The sequence below is a fragment of the Chiloscyllium punctatum genome, unplaced genomic scaffold (assembly GCF_047496795.1).
Source record: "Chiloscyllium punctatum isolate Juve2018m unplaced genomic scaffold, sChiPun1.3 scaffold_365, whole genome shotgun sequence".
NCBI lineage: Eukaryota > Metazoa > Chordata > Chondrichthyes > Orectolobiformes > Hemiscylliidae > Chiloscyllium > Chiloscyllium punctatum.
The window spans coordinates 115,982-130,565 of record NW_027310099.1 but is presented as its reverse complement, the minus strand read 5'-3'; the positions used below and the strand labels follow the sequence as shown (position 1 = coordinate 130,565).

General features: G+C 43.9%; 1 non-coding gene across 1 annotated transcript; it reads left to right on the top strand.

Moving 5' to 3' along the window:
• Positions 1–12,987: 12,987 nt before the first annotated feature.
• trnas-uga (transfer RNA serine (anticodon UGA)) lies at positions 12,988–13,069 on the top strand. Its single transcript has one exon. It is a non-coding gene; the product is annotated as a tRNA-Ser (tRNA).
• Positions 13,070–14,584: the final 1,515 nt, after the last annotated feature.

Sequence of the window (14,584 nt, the reverse complement as noted above, 5' to 3'; positions counted from 1 at the left end):
TGGAGGATTAACCAACAAAATGCAGTCAGATGGAATAAATGTGTCATTTTCTTTTGGCAGATGCAATTTGTGGGGTGCCATTGATTTCAGTACTCATGCCTCATACATTTGCGATCGATGGTATTACTGTACTCGGTTGATGGGATAGAAAATACGGTGCCACATTTTCAGACAACACTAACATTGGTGGGAAATTACTTCGAAATGATGATGCATGAGATTTAAAACGATATGGATAGGTTGGGTGAATGGGCCGGCGTTTGGCAAGGAAAATTAAAGTGAATAAATATGGGGCTATTCAAGTTGGCCAGTATAATAGAAAGACAAATTATTATCTAAATGGAGAGAAAGTTCAAAGTGTTTAGGTGCAGAGGGATCTGGGTGCCTGCTTGCATATCACAGAAAACCTGCCTGCGGGTAGTGCAAGTAATGAGAAATGCAATAATTTCAGTGTTTATTTATAAAAGGAAAGAGTAGAAAGGTAGGGAGTGTTGCTGTAGCTATGCAAGGCATTAGTGAGGCTCCAACTGGAGAACAGATTGGGTATCCTGCAGAATGAGGTATTTCCATTGGAGGTAATTCAGAAGAGCTTCATTAGATTGATTCCATATTTGAAGTGCTTGTCTTATGAATAGAAATTGAGCAGTTTAGGCCTATACTCTCGAGAATGAAAGGAGATCTCATTGAGGTGTGTAAAATGCTAAAAGTAATTGAATGTGTAGATGTGGAGTGGATTTTTTTCATGTGTCGCAATCTACAATAAGAGACTAGAGTTTTAGGGTGGAGAGATGGCAGGAAAGTGGAACAGAGGCCGCGTTGACATCAGCCTCATCGAGGGGTTAGATTCCTCACAGATGTTCTTTGTTCTTAGACAACTCTTCGACTCTGTTTCCCAGGAATGGGGGAGGCCTGGATATCATACTGGAAGCAGGCACTCAGGACAAATCATTTAGAGAGAACGTAACCAGTAGGGACACACAGTGACCAGCGCTGGGTTCTCAACGATTTACAGTCTATATTAATGATCAGGAGGAAGGAACAGATATACAGATGCTGAGTTTGGTGATGTCGCTGTGGTAAGCAAGAGATTAAATTATCAAGAGAGGGTGGAGAGTCTGCAAATAGATTCAGAAATGTAAAGGCAATAGATAATAGTTTAGCAGGTGGAATTTAACATGATATAACCTGTCATTTCATTTACAGCAATAATAGAAAGCAATATGTTACTGAAATGGAGAGAGATTACAGGACTTAATGATACTGTGTACTGGGGGGTTCATTCAGCCCCGTTCAGACATGGGAGATTTTGCTCCATCCCTGATCGTCTGCTCCCTGACTGAGATTTTTCCCTCAGGATAATCCCTCAGTCCACCATTACCCTCAAGCTGATCTATAGTTCAGTGACGAGTGTGGGTGAACATGCCAGGGTCAGTACCATGTGTTCCTTTACCTGATGACAACCCATTAAAGCTACCGCAATTGGCTGGTTACTCTGGAAACAGCAGAAATAACATCTTGTACAGAGGCAGAAATTATACCACGAGTAACAAATCAGATCGAAGCACTGTCATCCTGCCAAATCCAAGCATTAATGTCGATGGACCATTAAACAACGTACTGGAGGAGAAGACTCCACAAATATCCCCATTCCAAATAATGGAACAGTCCTGTACATCAGTGTAAAAGTCAAGTATGTGGTGTCTGCACTGTCCTCAGCCAGACGTGTTGAGTGGATGTTCCAACTTGCCCTATCATGGTGCCCACAGAATCACAGCTGCCAGTCTTCAACCATTTCGATCCGATGCACGTGACATGAAGAAACCGCTGAACACAGTAGATACAACAAAGGCAATGGGCCCTGAACCCATTCCTGCAATGGGACTGAAGACTTGTGCTGCACAATAAGCCGTGTCACTGGGGAAGCTGTTTCATTCCAGCTCCAACTCTGACATCTCCCTGTCAATGTGGAAAATTACTCAGCTATGTTCAGTTTCCTAAGAAGGGAATAAATACAATCTGACCAATTACCACCCCATCAGTCCCATCACAACAATCAAATTGGTGGGAGTTCTATAAGACAGAGCTGTCAAGTAGCACAGAAATAACCTGCTCAGTGTGGTTTCAGATAGGTCTCCATGTGGAGATGGTGCTGTTGTGGAATTGTCATTGCATTACTAATACAGATCAGTCTCATGCTTGGGCAGCTGGTGGAAGATGAAAACAATTATTAACATATCAAGATCTAAACTCTGGTTCAGTAATAGTGTTCTTGTGTCCAATGTTGATTGTAAACATCGATTTCCTTCCCTAATGTACTTTCAGGAAGTGAATCTCCCGTGTTTTCCTGGTCTGGCCTAAAAGTGACTCCAGACGCACAGACATGTGATAAACTCTTCAATCGTCCCTGAAACGGCCAAGCAAGGCACTCAATTGTATCAACTGCTCCGAACTCTTAAAGGATATACCCGGAGAGAACACCTGGCTCCAACTTTGGTGTCGGAAAAGGGAACGGGAAACATAGTCTTGTTGACCCTGCAGAGACGTCCTTCCTAACATCTGATGGTTTGTGACAACATTTACTGAGCTTTCCCATAAACTGTACAGGAACTTCGGGAAATGAGTACGTCACACAACACATCGAGCTTTCTCTGTGCAAGTTAATGGTCGAACATCTCCTTAATGCAGTTTTACCCATACAATATTCATATCCCTAAATATGTTTAAACATTGTGAAATATAAAGTGAGAACTGCTGTAGTCCCTTCAGCCCATCAATTTTGCTCCGCCATTCAATATACAGGCAGTTCTCAGATAACGCATGTTGATTAAATACAACTTGGCTGCAATGTAATTCGTGAACCTTTTTCCATAAAGTGAACTCCCGTTCATTGTGACGCAATTCCTTGCCGGGAACCAACTGAACAGCAAAACACCAGCCTCAGGATCCTCTGTCTGCAAAATGTACAATCAATGTGTTCAGCTAAAACAGGAATGTAATCCGCTCTGGAAGCCTTGAAACTGAGCCTGTAACGGGGAATTGTAGTATCCACTTAGAAAGAACTTTATTTCAAACTGTGGGGAGATTCTTGAGGAGAACTGGAGTTTCCCCATCGGCATCACGTGGTCAGTCAGCCCCATGCACATTCTGGTGAAGAGTGTGGTGAAAGGTACACTGCTGTCGTCAGTGACCTGTATTTTGAAAGTGTCACATTTACAGCACTGTTTTATTACAATATGGAACTTAAAGATTTATTTAGACTGTGCTAGTATGTGTGTTAGACTAAATTAAATTTTGGCTTTACTAATATTTTTGGGGGTTCGCCCCTTACCCTCTTTTTCCCATAGACCCCATTATTAATATTGCACGATTTTGCACAACATGGTGTTGCACAGGAACACAGCGACTGAGTTATTGGAGAATAACCTGGATTGATAGCTGATCTTCTATCTTCACACGATACTCCGCTCTCTCCCTATCCTTTTAATTTCCAGAAAACCTTATTTATATTCAGTGCCTAGGTTTCCACAGCCCGAGCTGGGAGAGAGTACTCCTTGTTCGTCAGTCTCTGAGTGAAGACATTTATTCTCATCTCAATGCAAAGTGGTCTCTCTGTACTTAATGCTGTGGCCCCTTGTCTGAGGCATCCAAGCCAGCTTCCAATCTGTCGCGCCCTGTCAGAGTTTTATATATTTCACTGTGATCACCACTCATTTTCCTAAATCCCATGGAATACAGGTCCAGTCGCCCAAAACTCTGCTCCCACAACAAGCCTGTCATCCCAGAGATCAGTCTGGTCATCCTTCGCTGCTCTTCCTCAATCTCAGGTTTGTCCTTTATTGGGTAAGGAGACCAAAACTGCACACAATACTGTACAATGTTCGAGATGGGGTCTCACCAAGGCCCTGTACAGCTGCAGTAGGATACTCTTACTCCTGCACTCAATTCCACTGAAATGAAGGAGCAATACATCATTTATCTGTCTACCTGCTTTCTGCTCCTGCAATATTGCTTTAGTGACTGGTACAAGGTCATCCTTCAATGTTACAGCTCCCCACTTGCTGGGTCTATATACACTGGTCAGCGTGTCAATGTCATTCCCAGTATTGACTTCTGGCTTCAGACTCACTGCCCTGCATGTACTCAGAGGGCTGTGCAGAAATAAACGAAAATACAGCTTAAGTTCGTTTGTAGAACAACATTTTTCAACCATTTCCTTTTCAAATAAGAGGCTGCCATTCTATTGTTCCCATCAAAGTACACAACATCACATCTCTCCCATTGCTCTCCATCTGCCACATATTATCCAAGTAATTTCACTTGTCTCAGTCACTTTGGAGCATTTTTACATCTTCCTCGCCAACTCACATTCTGACATTTTTTAGTGCTGTCAGCAGACTTGGGTAAATCCACAGCAGGGAACCATTTACTGTCCGGTGGAAATTGAGCTAATACAGTATAGGGTTTGGGAACATTTGATGCGCGCGGGACAACACTGTTAGTGACTGCCTGCAGGTCTTGAACAAACCTCCATTCCTCCGGGTCACTTGGAATTTTTGCCTTTTTGATCAGAAAAATGGGAGTTCTCACCGGTGAGTTTACACAGGGGATTATCTCTCTAGCCTTTGGGAAGCATTGAAAGACTGGAGTAACTACGTCCATGGCCTCGGGTTTTAACCAGTATTGTGCTCTGCAACGACGATACTCCGACTTCGTGGTTACTCGTATTGGTTCACAACCTCGGAAAAGCCCCACATCATGATTGCCTTTTACCCATAATTCAGTAGGGACCGTTATTAATCTTGGGTCTGTGAAGTTTATCTTCGGGAAACGCCAGTTCAGCCTTCTAGGCTCTTCAGGGGTAGAGGGGGTAACCTCAACTGTTCTATTATCTGAGTTAGACAAATTAATTTATTCCTACATGTCCGCACATCTGCATTGAACCACATACCCACATCGTCTCAGAACACCCAACATTTCGTTCTTTATGCCTTTAGTACCCATGGCCCCAAATCTTGCCACCAGTCACTGGACACCTTCGCCAGTGACACGCGAGGAGCATAGCCTTCCACATCAAAAATATAGAGCTTACTTGCCGTCGCAGGTACTTTACATAAGTTCACACTGACTGCACATCTGTCATCCCTTCAATAAAATTCGCACAATAACAACTGACCTGGTTTAACCAATCTCCTGAACCAATACTTCACTTATGGTTCCGCAGGGCTATCGTGGTGTATGTGTGCTGTGCAGTGCAGCATATTCCCGCAAAAAAAAAATGTGTTAATAGGATTAACATGGTTACCTGCTTCCAGGGCGAGTGAATTGCTCACTGAACTCATTGCTCTCTGGCTTAATCGCCACTCATAGACATACACCAGTGGTCTTGGGTTGTATTTTTCAGTTTACACTTGTGAATTCTCCCTTTGAATTACCTGCAAGCCCGTCGGAGAACTGAGCAAATACAACCCCAGTCTCACTATGAGATCCCGAGCCATCAAATGTAAAGGACAGAATTCCGCTAACAAAATTGAGAATTAGAATGGATATACATTTCTTATTTCACACAATATGGGTGCGGTAAAACTCTCATATCACGACGCCTGATGCCTCCATTGAGTTCAGGAACATTCTACTCATCTTTATTGGTATCAACTCTCTGAACTGTCTTGATTTGAGGAGTCAATATGCTGGCAATGTATTTACCAATAAGGTAACTGGTGTACCTTCCACGTATAACATAGAGGTAAGCATCGACATATACGCATCATTGTTATATTGAACATATTGTCCACACTTCGCAATCTCAATGTTCAATATAGAGTTGGGATACATCTCAGTGCCCGTTAGGTTAGTAGAAGTGATTAGCATTAGGGATTCTTCGTTGACAAGTATAAAGGAAAGAGGTTAACCTGTACCTTGTGGCCTGCCCACCTCAACCTCAGTCGTCCCCTGTCAGTCACCATGCTGTCCAGCCTCCAGGACCGATTGAGGCTGTCTGTGCGGGCACTGTCCTGACCAGTGGTCCATTGCTCCGCAAACAAAGCACCAGCCAGATCTATCTCTGCAAGCGCACTTTCGCGATCCCTTCCTCTTTTGCGAACTCCACCTATGCCTCTCTCTTTTCCCGCCGCCCCTCCCTCCAATGGCTGAATGACCATTTGCATCATAATAAGCTGAGGTTCATGTGATTGCTGTTCCATCTTTAATTTCCGGTTATGGTTCTCTTGAGCCAGTAGGTTTTCAGCATGTATCACGTATTGTTCTATCTAATTCAACTTTCCCGTGTCCCAGGTAATACACGTATATTATTACCTAATTTGTTGTTTTGTACTTCATTCCATTGATGAGGCTGCTCCTCAGGTGTGCCTCATACGATGTGATCTCTGCCATCTTTATGTCCTTGGGTGGTATCAGTCCACAATAGACGTTATCGACTTTCATGAGGCGCTAAAGGTACTGGGACATTGTCTCGACTTCTTTAGGGATTCTTGCTTCAATTGATTGTGGGTACGATATGCTATTGGTGATTCAGCAGACCCTGAGGCGGCGACCGTTGACTTGGAATCTTCGTGAAGTGGATCTCGTAGGGGGGCTGTAGCTCTTCGAGGGCACCCATTAAGGTCAGGATCTGATCCAGTCTTAAGACACTGTCCAGCTTCATTAGGTTGTTTTCCGTGTGTGTGTGTGCATGTGCGCTGGTGTTTGTACGTGTACTGGATCTATCTTTATTTCGAGATTTTCTTTCCCTGAAATCAGGCTAAGCATTCAACATGTGATAAGCACTCCAATACACAGGTTCTATTTTACCCTTCTGTTTCTCCTTCTTTCTCTCCTCCAACGGTGACCTCAGCATTTGCAAGTGAATATTACTAAAACTTCCTACCTCCAGAAAAACACATTCCTTGATTTACATTTTTAACTGTTTTTCAGAAACTGGACCATAATTATTCAGCATATACTCTATTTTTTTCTTGACCATTCCGAGTTTTCTGTCGACCCTCTTTTCATTTGCTCTTGCTGGAGCCGATTTTCATGGATATTGGAAAAGTGTTCATCTCTCTCTCTCTGTCTCTCCGTCTGTCTATCTGTCTATCTCTCTCTCTCTCACGATACCATAATCTTCTCTTTGCCAATATAACTTGCTTTTACCTCCGGAGGTCCCCTCTCATTGGGCACGACCGCCTCATTGCCTTGGTTTTCAAAAACCAAGAACCCACGTAACCGGTACAGCTTTGGTGACTCCAACGCTGCCCATGGTGGCTCCAAGTCTCAAACCACCGTTAATCTTGCCGTCTCTTAAACTCTCTTGAGTTGAGTTTTACTCGAATACCGCACGTGAGTTCACTGGTCCCTCTTCCTGGTTCGTCTATTCTCTTCAAACGAGTCCCTATGTCGGATTTCGCCACAACTCTTACCCTGACCCTATTCGATTCTGAAAGCGACTCTGGGGCGATCCACTTATCCCCAGTCCTCTCACTCAAAGGGGCCAATTCAGCGCTCGAAACAAAGTGAAAGACCTTCAAGGCAGTGGCGCGTACACCTCCTGGGAATCTTCAAAATCTTACCCAGTTGCAGGGTCCCAGACGAGCCCCCGAGTTTACTGACGTGGAATTTCAATCGACCCGACGCAAATGCTACCAAGAGCAAAGCAAAAGTTTATTTTTGAAATTTGCAGAATGGACTCGACACATTTGCAAGACGCCTCATAAAATGGACGCCTGACGGTTTTCACATATTCCCTTTATACTATATATCATCTTGCCTCATCACACCTCAAGCCAGGAACCTGGATCAGTCGAGTTCCTTTCCACACATGGAGTTGCTTTTTCTAATTCATTGACTGCTGATATAATAGATTATTGGCCTTGAGAGTCAGCTGAAAATTAGGTTGAACTTTACATTTTTTCTGTCTTTTTGCAAAGTTAGGTCCATACTTCTTTGTTTCAACCATGCTTTCACAGATTTCACCAAAAATGATAATTTTCCATTACAGGGGATCAGGCTGCAGTGACTCAATAAGTGTGATGGAGTGAGGATGATAGTGACACAATGAGGGTGAGGTGTCAGCGTGGTAGTGACGCAGACTGTGTGAGTGGATCAGGGCGATAGTTACGCAGTGGGGGGTCAGAGTGATAGTGATGCAGTAAGTCTGAGGGATCAGATCAATAGTGACACAGTAAGTGTGAGGTGGTCAGGGTGATAGTGAAGCACTTCATGTGAGGGGTCAGTGTGACAGTGACGCAGTAAGAGTGAGTGGTCAGTAATTGGAAGGAGATCAGGCTGATAGTGATGCAGTAAGTGTTACAGTGTCAGGCTCATCCTGACGCATAAAGTGGGAGGGGACAGGGTGATAGTGACGTAGTAAGTGTGATGGGGTCGGGCAGAGACTGACGCAGTGAATTTGAGACAGTCAGGGTGTTAGTGAGGGAGGAAGTGTGTGCGTTCAGGCTGGTAGTGACACAGTAAGTTGAGGGTGTCAGGCTGATAGTGGCCAATAAAAGTGAGGTGTTAGGGGAATAGTGACACAGTCAGTGTGAGGTGTCAGGCTGTTAGTGATGCGGTAAGTGTGAGGGGTCAGTCTGATAGTGAAGCAGTAAGTGTGAGCGGGTCAGGCTGATAGAGACGCAGCAAGTGTGGTGGGGTCAGGCTGATAATGTCACAGTATGTGTGAGGGGTCAGGCTGATACTGATGAAGTAAGTGTCGGTGAGTCAGAGTGATCCTAATGCAGGAAGTGAGAGGAGACAGGGTGATAGTGATGCAGTGAGTGTGAGGGGGTCAGCGTGATGGTGACAGAGTAAGTGTGAGTGTTCAGGCTGATATTGATGCAGTATGTTCAGGGCGTCAGGCTACTATTGGCCAGTACGTGTTAACTGACAGGGTGATAGTGATGCAGGAAATGTGAGGAGTCAGACTGATAGACACGGTGAAATTGTGAGGGGTCAGGCTGATAGTGATGCGGGAAGTGTGCAAGTGTCAGGCTGATAGTAACGCAGTAAGTGTGTTGGGAGCAGAGTGATAGGAACGCAATAAGTGTGAGCGGCTTTGGATGATAGTGACAGGTCAGTATGAGGGGGAGGATGGTAGTGATCCAGTGAGTGTGAGGTGTCAGGATGACAGTGAAGCAGACTGTGTGAATGTGTCATTGTGATGGCGACATGGCAAGTGTGATAGGGTCAGGGTGACAGTGACGCAGATGCTTTCAGGGGGTCAGGTTGTAGTGATGCAGTAATTGTGAGGGGTCAGGGTGAGAGTGACGCAGTGAGTGTGAGATGTCAGTGTGATAGTGACGCAGAACATTTGAGGGGCTAGGCTTATCGTGACGCAGGATGGGCAAGGGGTCAGGGTGACATTGATGAAGATGCACTCACAGGACCAGGTTGTAATAAAGCTGTAAGTGTGAGTGTCTCAGGCTGATAGTGATGAAGTAAATGCAAGGGGGTAAGGCGGTTAGGGATGTTGTAAGTGTGCAGGGGTAGTGCTAGAAGTGACGCAGTAAATGTGAGTGTTGAAGCTGATAGTGACACATTAAGTTTGAGGGACCAGGCTGATCTTGACGCAGTAAGTGTGACGTTGTCAGGATGATAGTTACGCTGTAAGTGTACGGGGGCACAATGATCTTGACGCAGTAAGAGTGGGGAGTCAGGGTGATAGTGACGCAGTAAGTATGAGTGGGTAAGCCTGATCGTGGTGCAGTATATGTGAGGGAGTCAGCCTGGTGGTGGTGCAGTATGTGTGAAATGGTCAGGCTGATACTGATGCAGTGTGTTAGGGTCAAAGTGATAGTGACACAATAGGTGTAAGCGGCTCAGGATGATAGTGACACAGTGGATGTGAGATACCAGTGTGATAGTGACGCAGTAAGTGTAAGGGGTCAGGATGACAGGGACACTAAGTGTACGGCCCTCAGTGTGATAGTGCCACAGCAAGTGTGGGGTGTTAGGGTGTAAATGACGTCGTAAGTGAGAGAGGTGCCTTGCGATAGTTAAGCAGTAAGTGTGAGGGAGTCAGGCTGATAATGACACAGTCAATGTGATGGGGCAGTGTTTTAGTGACAAGATAAGTGTGAGACGTCAGTCTGATACTGACACAATAAATGTGATGGAGTCAGGCTGATAGTGACACAGTAAGTGTGAGGGGTCAGCCTGATAGTGACACAATAAGTGTAAGGATTCAGGGTGATAGTAACATGGGAAGTGTGAGGGCGTGACTGAAAGTGACGCAATAAGTGTGTGGCGGTGAGGCTGATGGGGACGCAATAAAAATTAGGCCGGCAAGGTGAAAATGGCAAAGACTGTGTGAGTGGGTCAGGGTGATAGTGACGCAGTAAATGTGAGGAGGTCAGGGTGCGAGTGACACAGTAAGTCTGAGGGGTCAGACTGATATTGACGCAGTAAGTATGAAGGGGTCAGGCTGAGAGTGACGCATTCAGTGTGAGAGGGAGAGTTTTAGTCATATAGTAAGTGCGAGGCATCAGTCTGAAACTGCTACGAAAAGTGTGAGTGGGTCAGGGTGATATTGACGCAGTACGTCTGAGGGGTCAGGCTGATAGTGACGGAATCAGTGTGATTATGCAGAGTTTTAGTAACATGGTAAGCGTGAGGCGTCAGTCTGATACTGACACAAAATGTGTGATGGAATCAGGCTGATAGTGACGCAGTAGGTTTTAGGAGTGAGGGTGATATTAACATAGGAAGTGCGAGGGCGTCACTGATAGTGACGCAATATGTGTGTGGCTGTCAGGCTGATAGTCACGCAGTAAAAATGAGGATGTCAAGGTGAAACTGGTGCAGTTTGTGTGAGGATGGCAGATGGACAGTGATGCAGTAAGTGTGAGGGGTTCACGCTGATATTGAGGCATGCAAGTGTGAGGGGCCAGGTTGATAGTGACGCTGTGTGCTGGCGGGTCCGGCTGATAATGACGCAGAAAACGTGAGTGTCTCAGTGTGACAGTCATGCATTACGTGTGTGAGGGTCAGGGTGATAATGACAGAGAAAGTGTGAGGGGGTCAGGTTGATAGTGATGCTTTAATTGTGAGCTTGATCAGCGTGATAGTGAGAGGCTCAGGCTAATAGCGACACAGTAATTGTGAGGGGGTCAGGGTAGTAGTGACGCAAAACCTGTGAGGTGTCAGGCTGATAGTGACGCAGTAAAGGTGAGAGTGTTGGTGTGCTAGTGATGCAGTAAGTGTGAGCCGCTCAGGATGATAGTGACACAGTAAGTGTAAAGAGTCAGGATAATAGTAACATAGGAAGTGTAAGGACGTGACTGATCGTGACAAAGTAAGTGTTTGGCAGTCCGGCTGATAGTGACGCAGTCAAAATGAGGGTCTCGAAGTGAAAGTGGGGCAGTAAATGTGAGGGCACCAGATGGATAGTGATGCAGTAAGTTTGAGGGGTTCACGCTGAAATTAAGGCGGTAAATGTGAGGGGTCAGGTCTATAGTGATGCAGTAACTGTCAGCGCGTCAGGCTGATAGTGATGCATTCAAAGACCAAATATCCAAGGCTCACTGTAGTGCTGAATAGCGAGACTTCTCAAGGCTAAGATAAAAATCAATATTTCTCATCCTGGTCATAAATCACAATGCTTCATTGTTAAATTGTACTCTCCTGCTTCTAGATTCACCAATGAGGGAACAAAATGTAATTGCACCACCCTGTTTATCTCTTCAAATATTTTGCAACTCTCAATGAGATTACCTCTCTTGTGTTGAAACTGTTAAAAAAAGAACGGATTTGCCCAATTTCAATTCACAGGACTAACGTTCATCCATGATATCATGGCTAATCACCATTCGTGGTATTCCTCATATGACATTAGTATCTTTCCTAAATTGAGGATTATAATTCCTCATACTGTAGTCCAAGTGCGGTCAAACTGAGCCACAATACATTGGAAATAATGCTTCGTTCTCGTGCCCTGAAATCCTTCTGCAGCTTTCACAACAGACTTCTACAACTGCTACTAGACTTCAATGACTTATTAAAAACTTCTCCAAGATGCAATTCTAAAAATCTGTACATCAGACTTTCTTCTTCAAATCTTCGACAAATAAACTCCACATATTTCCCTCCTGACAAGTAGGATAAAGTCAAATCGTTGCTATTTATCAAATCATGAGGGACATGGATAGGTTGACTCGTGTTTTTCTGCTGGTGAGGAAGTCAAGACTTAGAAAACATCGGTTTAAAATTAGTGGGTAAGGATTTAAAAGGGACGTCAGGGGCAACTTTTTCAGTCGTGTCCATAATGAGCTGCCAGAGAAATTGTTGGAGACTGGTACAACTGTAACATTTAATGGCATCTGGATGGATATATGAGTAACAAGGTTCAGAGGGATATAGGCCAAAAGTTGGCAAATGGGACCTACTAATTTAGGATAACTGTCCTCAATGGTCAAATTGGAAAGAAGGGCCACTTTCCGTGTTGTATTGTTCAAGGACTTGATGACTCTAGAACAACCGCAAAAACTTTGCAAATAATTCCGTCAAGACGATTTCAAGTTCCAAATCATCGGTCAATCTTCCTCTCTTGTGCTCACAAGTTCATTACCTGATGTCAGAACTTACGGATTAGTTGGTTCTGCATTCTTTCTAATTCCGACATTTTTTTACGAATGTAGCTAGTGTTTATGGACTTAGCATCAATATTTCTAATACCATATTTTGATGAATATTAAAACACAACTTTGGTACCAGATGATGAGCAATTGAGTCAAAATCGATCGGACACAGTGAGACAATGATCCTCTCTTCATGTGGTGTACATCCGTGACTCTAAAATTCGATGAAGAATCATTCCCACAACTTCAGCTTTGTCAGGATCTAGTTTGCGGTGAAAGCCTGACAATCTACTAAGGGAACGTTCGTCTGGGTCTCTGCAAAGGATTTGGCGAAATCTTTGGGTCTTGACAATTTGTTCTTCAAACAAAATACATATTTCATGAATTAAGTTCTTTTACTATGAAAATTGCCCATTTTCCTGCAGCTGTGATGGCCGAGAGGTTAAGGCGTTGGATTTGAAATCCAATGGGGTCTCCCTGCGCAGGTTCGAATCCTGCTCACGGCGTTGATTCTTTTAAAAGTCATTAATTCCTTTGCAGATTTTGGATTTCGTGGAGCTTGAGCTTTGCATTCAATCGAAAGTAAATTTTCAACTGTGAAGAATCCGAAGTAATTTCAAGACGTCTAATTGAATAAATTATATGTCGAGATACAAAAAGCCACCAACTTCCAACACGAATCAGTTTCAAAACATTTGTCGGACTATCGTGAAACTTGGATGTTCCGGGGTAGGTGGGGGGGGGGGGGGGGGTGGGTGGGGGGGGGGTGGAATTAAGCAAAACAAGAAGCAATGCAATGCATTTACCTGAAGGTGATGGCTTTTTTTTAGGATCAGTTGAAAGTCAAGCTGAGAAAGTTCAACCTAATTTACAACTGACTCTCAAGGCCAATAATCTATTATATCAGCAGTCAATGAATTAGAAAAAGCAACTCCATGTGTGGAAACTCGACTGATCCAGGTTCCTGGTTTGAGGTGTGTTAAGGCAAGGCGATATCAGCGGAGTAGAATTTACTGGAAATATTTGAAATGGAATGTTAACAGTCTTCTGCTGTCCACATTCGTAAGAAACTGTGCATTAAGAACTGAATTTGAAAATTAACGATGAAAATCACACTTAGCCCTCTGCTTGTGGTGTGGCATTGTTCAGAACAATAGGTTGTTGTTGAGGCTAAAATTTACCAACATAATCGATGGGGATCTTATCCACGGCCTTCGTTGGAGCAGTTGGTGTGGAGAGCTCAGCATGAAGAACCAAATGCCAATTATTCATCTTGGCTATCTGAATTGCTTAGTTAAACATACTCCCAGTTTAATGTAAAAACATTTGCTCTCAGAGCTAGATGTTTTCATGTCAGCATGTTCCGATCTGAGAAGTAACTCCATGGAGTAGATGTGACTTAAATTTTGACTCTAACGTCAGAGATGTTGACACATTTCTGCACCAAAACAGCACAACCATTGGTCTCAAATCAAACTGAACAAAGGACTAGTTCACTTAGACACTTCCTTTCTGCAGACTCTGCCAATGGACCATTCAGGCCCGATGTAGGAATAGGGCGTGGTGACATCTGTTCGCAAGTGGATCACTTCATTCTTGCTCACGATCCATAAACCGTAATTCATTTTGAACTTCTTAGCCATCAGCATGATAAGTGGTACATAATGCACAGGTTTGCTTCTCGAAAGAAAGAGCGAAATCTTATTCAATGCAGACAGAAATTCAAGTTGTCCCTGGTCGACCAGAAGACAGATATCGCGAAACAAAGTGAATACAGAAAACAATCAATGTTTTCTGGGAGTCAAAAAGATGTACTGGGAGAACGGAAACATATATTTGGAACTAAAGTCACATACCACTTCCAGATTAAATGTTCTTGAACCGTATCTTAATTTGACCTTCATGTCCACCTTTGCTGCAAACATTATCTTAACAACTCAGTACTTTGTGTTCTTTGATATTGTCTCCTTCATGTTTCTCTTGATTTTGAAACTAAAACCGAGCAATAGCAATGCACCCTA